We start from the raw sequence: 9,019 nt of genomic DNA on the forward strand, positions 1-9,019 counted from the left end.
CAACTGCCCAACCACCTTCATGCAGTGATAGGCAGACACGCAGCTATTCAGCCATCGCTCATGTCTCTTTTGACCGCTTAGGCTCTTTTCCCCTGCTGAGTTACGTTCCCTTCCGTGTAACATTGTGTCCTGCATTGCTGCCGATGCTGTCCTGCTTGATTCTGTTGTCTTCTTTTCTTTTTTCTCTCCTTCCTTCCTTCCTTATTGTCATCCATTCAGCTCCTTCGTTCAGTCCGTCGCTTCTTCCATCAATCATGCTAATGGATGCATCCGACCTGGAAGCTGCAAACGGCTTTGCCAGCCCATTTATTCGAGGCCTCTGCTTTCGGCATTGCCGCTTCTATATGGATATAGTTCACCCCCCTTTTCTTTTCTATGCACTTCTGCTTCGTTTTACCATAGGCATCATTGGCGCCTGCGCTGTACCATACATATATGCACGAAAGATCTAACAGTGGCAGTGGGTGTGCTAGGTGGGTATGCGCTTGTGGGGTTATGTAATTGTATGTGTGCTTCGACTGTGTCACGTGCTTTCGTATGGTCGTTGCCCTATCTGAGCTGTTCCTTTGACATGAGCAAAAATAAGAACGTCAGCGAGCGGGTTTATGATTTAAGTAAAGCTTAAGCGCTAGTAAGAATCGATAACGCATCTAATCGATCCTTCGTTTCTTTCTTTCTTTTCTGTTAAATATAAGTGTTCGATGATAGCTGAAAAGTCCGCAAGCGGATGTAGACTGCTGGCAAAAGAAAATGAGTACATATATGTATTGGCGAGTGAGATTTATTTGATATAACCGATAATGTAGACTTTTAGAATATGGACTTCTGTTTTCTTGTTCTAGTTTTCAATGCAGTGTCATGCTGACTGTCTATGTCCTTGAGGTATAAAAGAGTTCCTGCTTATGCATTTTTTGCCAAAATTAAATTTTATTTTTCGGCGATGGACTCTACCAAAAAAGGGGAAAAGTTTATGCTTCTAAACACAATAGAAATACTATTTTTCTGTCAATAGGCGTGTTTATTACAAGATATTGATTTCTTATTAATTAGATATGCTCGGATACTTTAATCACAGTTGCACAGTATGAGTCTACTGAAAATATCAATAATTAACGGTTTATCCGATAGAATATTGTATCGATGTATAGCGAGGTTACTACATTTACAGGCACTAAATGTTAAGGTCACATAGAGCACGTGTTGGGAAGCCTCGTTGAATAACAATAAATAGCTTCAGTGCTAAATAGCGACAACAACGCGCTCACGAACAAAGGCATAGAAGTTGGATTGATCGTAATAAGTTATCCCGTTTTAATCGCAAAGTTAGCTTCGTTGATATCTATTACCAAACCGTTGACTTCGTAAAAGTCGGCGATAGTTAAACCACCGTTATTAACATCTCTATTGTTTGTGTGCCCCAGCCTTCCGTAGAATTAGCCGTTAGCTAGTTGTATCTTTGGTTAACTTCCACATTTGGCTTTTTACTGAAACCTCAAATCAACTTCATATCTGTTTTGTATTATTTTGTAGGTGAACCACGCCCTTTCAAAATGTCATGCTCTTCCAAAACGAATAAACAAGTTTCTTTTTGAGTAAAAAAAGATATATTGATTTTTCTCTCTGTCTATGTCAATCGGCTATACAGAATAAGTTATGCCACTTGCTAGTTAATAAACTATCCAGAAATCTGTCAACGCTTATTCTCAGTCAACGCTAAGGACTCACATGGTTGAGACTATTACTGTTTATCAGTATCTCCGTAGCAACGACTATTTGGGTTGTTTTTGAGGTGGCTTGACTTGGTCGGGGGCTAAACGAGTACACCGCATGAAGTTATTGCGCGCTCGTTTCGAGCGAGAAGGTTAGGTCCTGGGCCGCTCTATACAGCGTTTTCAACTGTGCATTGCTTTTGGGAAACCTTTTCGCAATGGAAGGTCTGAATATTTGAGGGCTAAGAAGAAGCAAACAGACGGATGTGTTCTACTCAAGAACGAGCACCGTTAAACGCACGGGCAGGTATAGAAGAAGCGCCCATCCTGATGAGTGCTGACGCTCTCGAAGCTCTTGCTGGCGTTGTAGTGTTATGACGGGCCATAAATTTCGGATGCGTTTTGATCTATGGCCAGAACAAACTGCTGAGAAAAAAAAATGAGAAAGCGGAGTGTTGTACGAAAAACACCGATGTTATGTATGGGCGGAAAAATGGGTCAAAGTGATAGGTAGTAGTCAGGCGCCGAGTCGTTGGGTGCTAAATCAGGTGTCGATGTTTTAGGTGGTTACTCGGCCGATGACTTTTTATCAGAAATACAAACCTCAGTGGCCAACGATCTCTATGGGTGGGCCAATTCGATACAGATTTCTTTTTGCAACTGACTATCGATCTTAACATGTATCTAAACGAGATTACTCTATGCGTGTATCTTTTTCGCGTCTTTAAACGAGCAAGCTCGGAAGCTGTGTCATATCAGCAATATTTTTTAAACGTCGCCGCCAACGAAATCTGTTTGGCGAGAACACCCATGTCTATGACGAATATTGCAGTTCCAAACAAACACCTTCATCTGTTCGTATATGTACACAGATTTATTTTCATTGTACTATGTGCATTTTATGGTATGTGGCTATGATACTGGGTTTTGAGGTACCGAAGTCATATAAGATTGGACTTAATTACTGCACATGTTTGCCTCCAATGACGACTGATAAATTATATTGTATCTGAAACGATCTAATGCATCGTACCCAATAATCTTAGCCTTTACAATATACCTAGCAATACTGTCACCGGCGACGAGCGGTGAGACAACGATCAGTCCAGCAAGATAACGACTGTTCACTTCATACGGAAATTTCAGACCAATTCTGCCTGATTGCGTTTTTTTTTTTTTGCCACGTATTGTAAGTGGTGGACTGTGCCCTGTGTAGTAATTAATTTATGCTGACAATTTAAAAAGAGCCACAAAGACGCCTAACTTTCAATCAAGATGGCCAGTACATGATAACTGTGATACGGAATATATAGATTTAACCCCCTCGGATGCTCAGCTGTCTCTTGCATGCTGTTGGATTGTTAAGAGCATTTTCCGATGATTTATGTTGCACTAATTGCATATGCCCTATTACTCTTACCTCGTTCAAAATCTGTTCGAAGTAATTCCTAGTGCGTCGTTAGCACTTAAGAATGATGCTCTAATTTTTACCTTCTCTCCCATTTATGGAGAGTGATCCTTTCATCGGAAGCTAAGCTTGCTAGAATTTATTTGTGCATGCTTGTTTAGCTTAAATGGGTGTTATCTATGTAAGCGCTTGTCAGAGCGCACAAGCATATTGCATACGATATTGCGGTTGCTACGCCTGCGTGCTGAATTAAGTACCGCCTTTGATGGAGTAGTGATGATTTTAGTGACAGTTCCTTGTCAGCCGTTGATTGATCACCACCAAACCAGTCTTCACTATAGCATTCGGCAGCCGGTCCAAGGGCCAGCTTCCTATTGGATGATCACGGCGAGGCGCTACTTCAAGTCGGCCAAGGTATAAGCAATTGAACCGTTGATAACAATCAGTATGAACCTCCTAATCGCTGACAACCTGTTAGAAGGTTAATATGTGTCTGGTGTCTGGGACACTGGGTAAAGGAAAACAATCATAAAGGCTATAGATCCGAACAAGAGGCACAGGTACCTTGAAAGCTTACTATCGCTAACTAGCATATGAGTGTGAGACTTCACAAAATCTAGCATCTAATGTTGATCGTCAATAGAGTATCAGAAAAAAATCGTAATTGCGCCTTTGTTCCCTTGTGAACAAAAAAAAAATCCTAAGCAAAAGCAAACATTCGATTCTTGATAATGAATATTTTTAAAAAATGCACAAATATGCAGATATCCAGCTCACTTCATGGTTAAAGCTGGCAGGTAACCAAGTTTACTCTTGTCGATTGGTCTTTGTCGATCCTCAATGCTCCAGATAACGATCCTATATTCTGGTTAGACTGGGCTGGTTGTCGAAGATCGATATCGCCGGACTAATCTTATACGGTAAACGTTACCGACACAAAAGTTAACATAAGTAGGGTTATGAGAAGCTTGGTTAGAATAACATTCATATACGGAAGTTGTTTTAAAGTAGAAAACTTGATATGCATTACTCGTTTTGCTTTTATGTGCTAAATTAAACAAACTTTTTTTTTTTTTCTGTATAATTAATTGGGATTGTCGAACGAAAAGTGTTTTCGCAGGTAAATTATTTCGAATGCGTTCGAAATTAGGTCAACATTAGTTTCGAAACGGACATACGAGTAAGGCTCTATATAATAATAGGTACCATAATAAGTGGATTTTTATACTTTTATATGGACACTTTTATACTTCCGCTTCTGGTGAATTGAGCTCATTGTGACGATTTTCAGCGAACGATGCCAGGTGACTATTGCAAACTAGAATTACGTGTTTGGAATAAAGTGCGCAGACGTGCAGTGTTATCAGCTCTTCCCTTTCAACTCGATATTTGCTAGTGTGGATTTTCCATGTTCTCACTGAGGAGTATCAGTTTAGTATTTCGTGTTATAACTGCAACAGTCACATTAGTCTTGCTTAGATGTTAGGTTTCTTATGAAGGTATAGTATATATTCATATAGGCCTGCTAAACGCAAAATAGGTCTCCAACGTTAAGACCAACATTTGCAATGTTAGGTTTGAGCATTAGATTTGATTTCTGTTTATCCTTATTAACCGTCATCAAAAGCGATGATTTACGAACGTCTGTCAAACAATGTTGCCTGTATGTTTGATAACTTAATTATCCTTATATTGTATCAAGAAAAAAACTTTATAAACATAATATGGACTACCGTGGTCTGTATGAGCGTTCAATATTGATTTTCAAGATTGATATATCAGACTAAAGTTGTAGGGCCACATACTACTTCTAAACTTCAAGGCACCAGGTCACTTAGGTTTAAAGCCGCTCATAGACATGTAGTTCGTTTTGCGTTGGAACTACCAGACGTAAGGGAACTCGAAACACCTTGAGTTGGAAAAGATCTGATGATTACGCACTTTTAAATTAACGAAGGTGATAAGACGCTCGCGCTTACAGATGATTAGCAATGCAGCTTATCCAGAGTTTCCGCAAGAGATGGAATCTGGCGTCTCTAAGAGGACACACCTAAAGAATATAACCAAATATGACCTTCGCCGTCTTTTTGGCGAAGCGGTGGTACGAAACGTTGGCTAATTTCTCTCAACTCCAAAGTTTGTCTCCAGAAGCTTAACTGTAGCTGGATGGGAGAGGATATCAATCAATTATCTTTAATGAAACTGGGGACTCTGTATTGCGTCAGCGGCAGTAGTAGCCTCTGTTATCGGGAGGCCGTGAACAAGTACGTAGACATAGATTTAATTAAACACAGCTACCCCACTGGCATCGGAACAGCAGCGCTATCTGCCGTCGGCCAAAGCCGATGTTAAGTTCTTATCTATTTTATCGGTCTAACATACGCAATTGAGCCTTATAGTCGGCCATCTTAGTTGGTCGAACAGGCTGTCACCGAAGCCACCACTGCGCGATGCAATGGCGTCCATCTCGTTTTTTCTTTTTCTATTTGGTCTTACTGAGCTGGTTTGTATTGGACTAGAGGCTATTGCCGATGGCACGGCGGTCGATGATTCCGTTGCCTGGCCGCGCTGCCTTGTGCCTTGTTGGGCCTGTTACTGTTACTACGATACAGCCAGCTGAGAGGACCGTCGCTCCTCGTAGCAAATCCTCGTAATGCGCGAGGCCAGTCGTCCCCCGCCTTGAGGAAGATTAATGAGGTTTCTTCTCCGTTGTTTCGTTCTCTTCAACATCCAAGTCTCTAGTCGACCTCGTAGTAGCCAGCCAGAGTACAGCAACTATATGACTGACAATCGCTTCGGCCAAGAACACCGGTGAATGAGGTCTTCAAATGGGTCGGACTGCAGTGAACAACAGTTTTCCGCTACGATATTCGTGCGAGCATTTCGATCAACCACCGACTATGTTAAACTTCTGCTGCTTACAACGAGTGCAATCATTTTCTAAACAGCAGCACTATCAAGCGGTTTCAGTCAGTGCCAAAAATAAAGGGATAATCTTGAAGAGAGAAACATCGCCTTATATATTATAATACTTACCAAGATACTTCATTCATTGCGTTGAAACAGGTGAAATAATTTATCATATTTTTGTATGGGCTTATATTCTTCGATGCCGATTTGAATTGGTCATTAGGAATAGCCGTACGATACAACCGAAATTATATTGACTGCTCGCTTCCAATTTTCGCCAGAGATTCAAACGAGCGAATTTAAGGGAAACAGTAACCCTTCGGTTGGTTTCTATTCGTGGGCAGTTTTGATGTTCGCATGCAAGTCCGTGGAAAGAATTCAGCTTTGCCTGTGGATGATCCGGTAGGCGGTCTTTTGGGTGGCCGGCGCTGGGCGGGTGGTACGAATATGTGCCAGCTGCGGCTGACAGCCAGCCAGGTTGTGGGGGCCAAGATGCTGTATAGAAGAGGTCTAAGGGACTGGGGACCTGGGTGCAGCCCTCCTTGCTGTATCTGGGCTTCCGCTTCTGCAACTCCTACTGACTTCTCTATACGTTCCTACGTTACACTGTGCTGCTGCTGCTGCTGCTCCTTAAACAGGACAGTTCTCGCTCGTAAATTTGCATCTGACAGCAGCTACTATCTGGCGACTAGCTAGGGAAGTGCTTTTCCTCTGCCAAGCTCTTGCTTCCATCTGCATTTCACCTCTGCGTCGGTGGCCCTCTGCAATAACCATCAACCATCAGGCGACGCTCCCGCATCGTCCACTGCAGTGTCCGAGTGTTCCTAAAAGCGAAAGGGAATTATTGTTGTCGTCAGTGGCAGATTAGGGCGCCCGATGGCGCACACTGTGCATGAAGCAGACTTCGAGCACTTATCTAAGGTTCTATTTGAGCGGCACACTTGTTTATTCATCCGGCCCATGTCTTAGCTTTGCGTCTTATTTAACTCTTATTGAATAGCGAAAAACGTCATGTTGGCTCGTAACCAATTTGGGTTGCCTGAAAAATTGTCGTGTTTTCCCTGCAGTTCCTATAAGAAAGGCATTAGACCTAGTTTATTACTTAAGGCATTGACCAGAAACATGTGTATTTGTCACTCAGAGGAATTCATTGATGCAGGTGCGATCACCAGTTAAAACTGAATGATTACATTATGAATTGCTGAAACTGTTCACAACGGTTCACTGCGAAGCTACGTCTTACTGGAGCAAATCTCTCATCACACAGCGGATTATTATAGATATATTAAGGTTTAGTTATCGCTACTCGCGGGAAATGGGGCTTTTGAGTGAGAGTGGTAAAATGATGTCCACATTTTTATCTTATACCGTTACAGCTTACTGCTCTCCGGGGTGCCGAAGCATCAGATACGTATTCTTCTGGACCCTTCATCCTTCGATACCAGATCTATAGCTACTCTAGCTAAAAAAGAGAAGTCGATGATGAACGCCAGTTATGGCTGATAAGGCATCGTACATGCAGGTAACCTCTCAAAGAGCATTAAGTGCCATAGCGAGTACGATAAAGATAGCTGGATCCAACATGATGATGAATAGCACCTGGGACGACGCTCTGAGCCTGTGGTGACAGGCGGTGTGTATCAGGCTCTAATAGGCTCCACTGGATGGCTTGGTGGTCCATCCGTGTCGAACTGATGTTCAAGTCACAGTAAATCATCTTGTTCTCTTCTCACTCACCGCCTCTCGCGTTTCAAGAGGGACTCTCGTCCTTAACAGGAGTAGCGCAAGCTTGTTACCACTCGCCAACGACATGGGATACGCGGTACGCTTCATCAGCTGATTCCATCGTTTTATTTCAGTAACTTTTATAAGCACTTAATAGATCTGACAGCAATTGCAGGGGAAAACAATCTTGCCGGAACATTAAAGAACAAAAAGCCTGATGATTCAATTTACAATTCGTTGTAACAAACGTTTAGGAAACAGCGGATGGAAAAATCAAATAAATTGATCAAATTTGCTATTGTATTCCTTGAATTAAGACCTGAAATCTTAATTTCATCTGTGTTCTCATAATGAAGTATATATATTGGAATAAAGTGCAGATTCAACAATTCAGCTCTAGCACAGTGCATTTTGGCTGAAGAAAGTCTCTATTGCGTCAGCTAAGGAGGTTAGACTGAAGGCGCCCCCCACGTGGCAAGTAAACGCTGTGATCTATTCGGTCTGGACCCCTTGGTGATAAGGAATAGACGTGTTCGCAGCAAACAGGAATAACTTTGCCACTTCGGGCGGCCACTGCTCTTTGTTTGATTGTAATGTCCCTCATCATTCATGCATCCGCATCCTTTGAAGCGGAAAGCTAACAGACGGACCAGGCGGACTTCGAATTTCTTATGTTGTTCCCCCTGCGACTCTCCTTTTTTCAAGCCCTCTCATTCCCCCCGCCCCTACTATTGTTTTCATCACAGTTCGTCATCACAGTTGTTGATGGAAGGAACGGTCAATCAATTCGCTTTGCCCCCTGCTACCTCGCTTTCCCTGCGCTCTTGCCCTGTCGTTCTACCTGCGGCCATTTTTGTGTCTCTACTTCTCGTCCTGGCGTCTAGCTGAAGCTCAGCCAGTCACTGTGTGGGGATCATAGTGGTAGCGGTAAGTAGCGGCAGCATCGGCTGCAGAAGGCGGGACCAAGACCCCTAAGATCCCTTCCCGTCGTCCCTCCACCACCATCCTAACCAGCACCGTGGTCGCCATGGCCGCCACCACTTTTAGTGCTGCTGCTGCCACTGCTGTCCTCCTCGTCAGTTGAGTCAAGGGGCCAGTACCACCGGGAACGAGAGGAGGGCAACAGAACAGCAGAAATGCTGCGGTGCGTTCTCCCGTACTACCTCCAGCCCCTTGCCCAAATGATCCCCGAAACCTCCGTCTCGCCTTTCCTTTTTTCTTCGTTCTCGGAGGCTTAGGTGTCTTTTTTGCCGTCTTTCCCGCCAAC

The 9,019-nt window shown here is 43.1% G+C and overlaps 1 long non-coding RNA gene across 2 annotated transcripts in view; it reads left to right on the forward strand.

The window, feature by feature from the left end:
* LOC147755066 (uncharacterized) overlaps window positions 1-8,068 on the forward strand; it is a 14,081-nt gene extending 6,013 nt beyond the window's left edge. Inside the window, exon 4 of one of the 2 annotated variants that reach the window (XR_015330560.1) lies at window positions 7,404-8,068. This is a non-coding gene — a long non-coding RNA (uncharacterized LOC147755066). The other variant, XR_015330561.1, reaches the window with a different exon arrangement.
* Window positions 8,069-9,019: the final 951 nt, after the last annotated feature.

The sequence above is a fragment of the Varroa destructor genome, unplaced genomic scaffold (genome assembly GCF_002443255.2).
Source record: "Varroa destructor unplaced genomic scaffold, Vdes_3.0 BEIS01000006.1, whole genome shotgun sequence".
Classification (NCBI taxonomy): Eukaryota; Metazoa; Arthropoda; class Arachnida; order Mesostigmata; family Varroidae; genus Varroa; species Varroa destructor.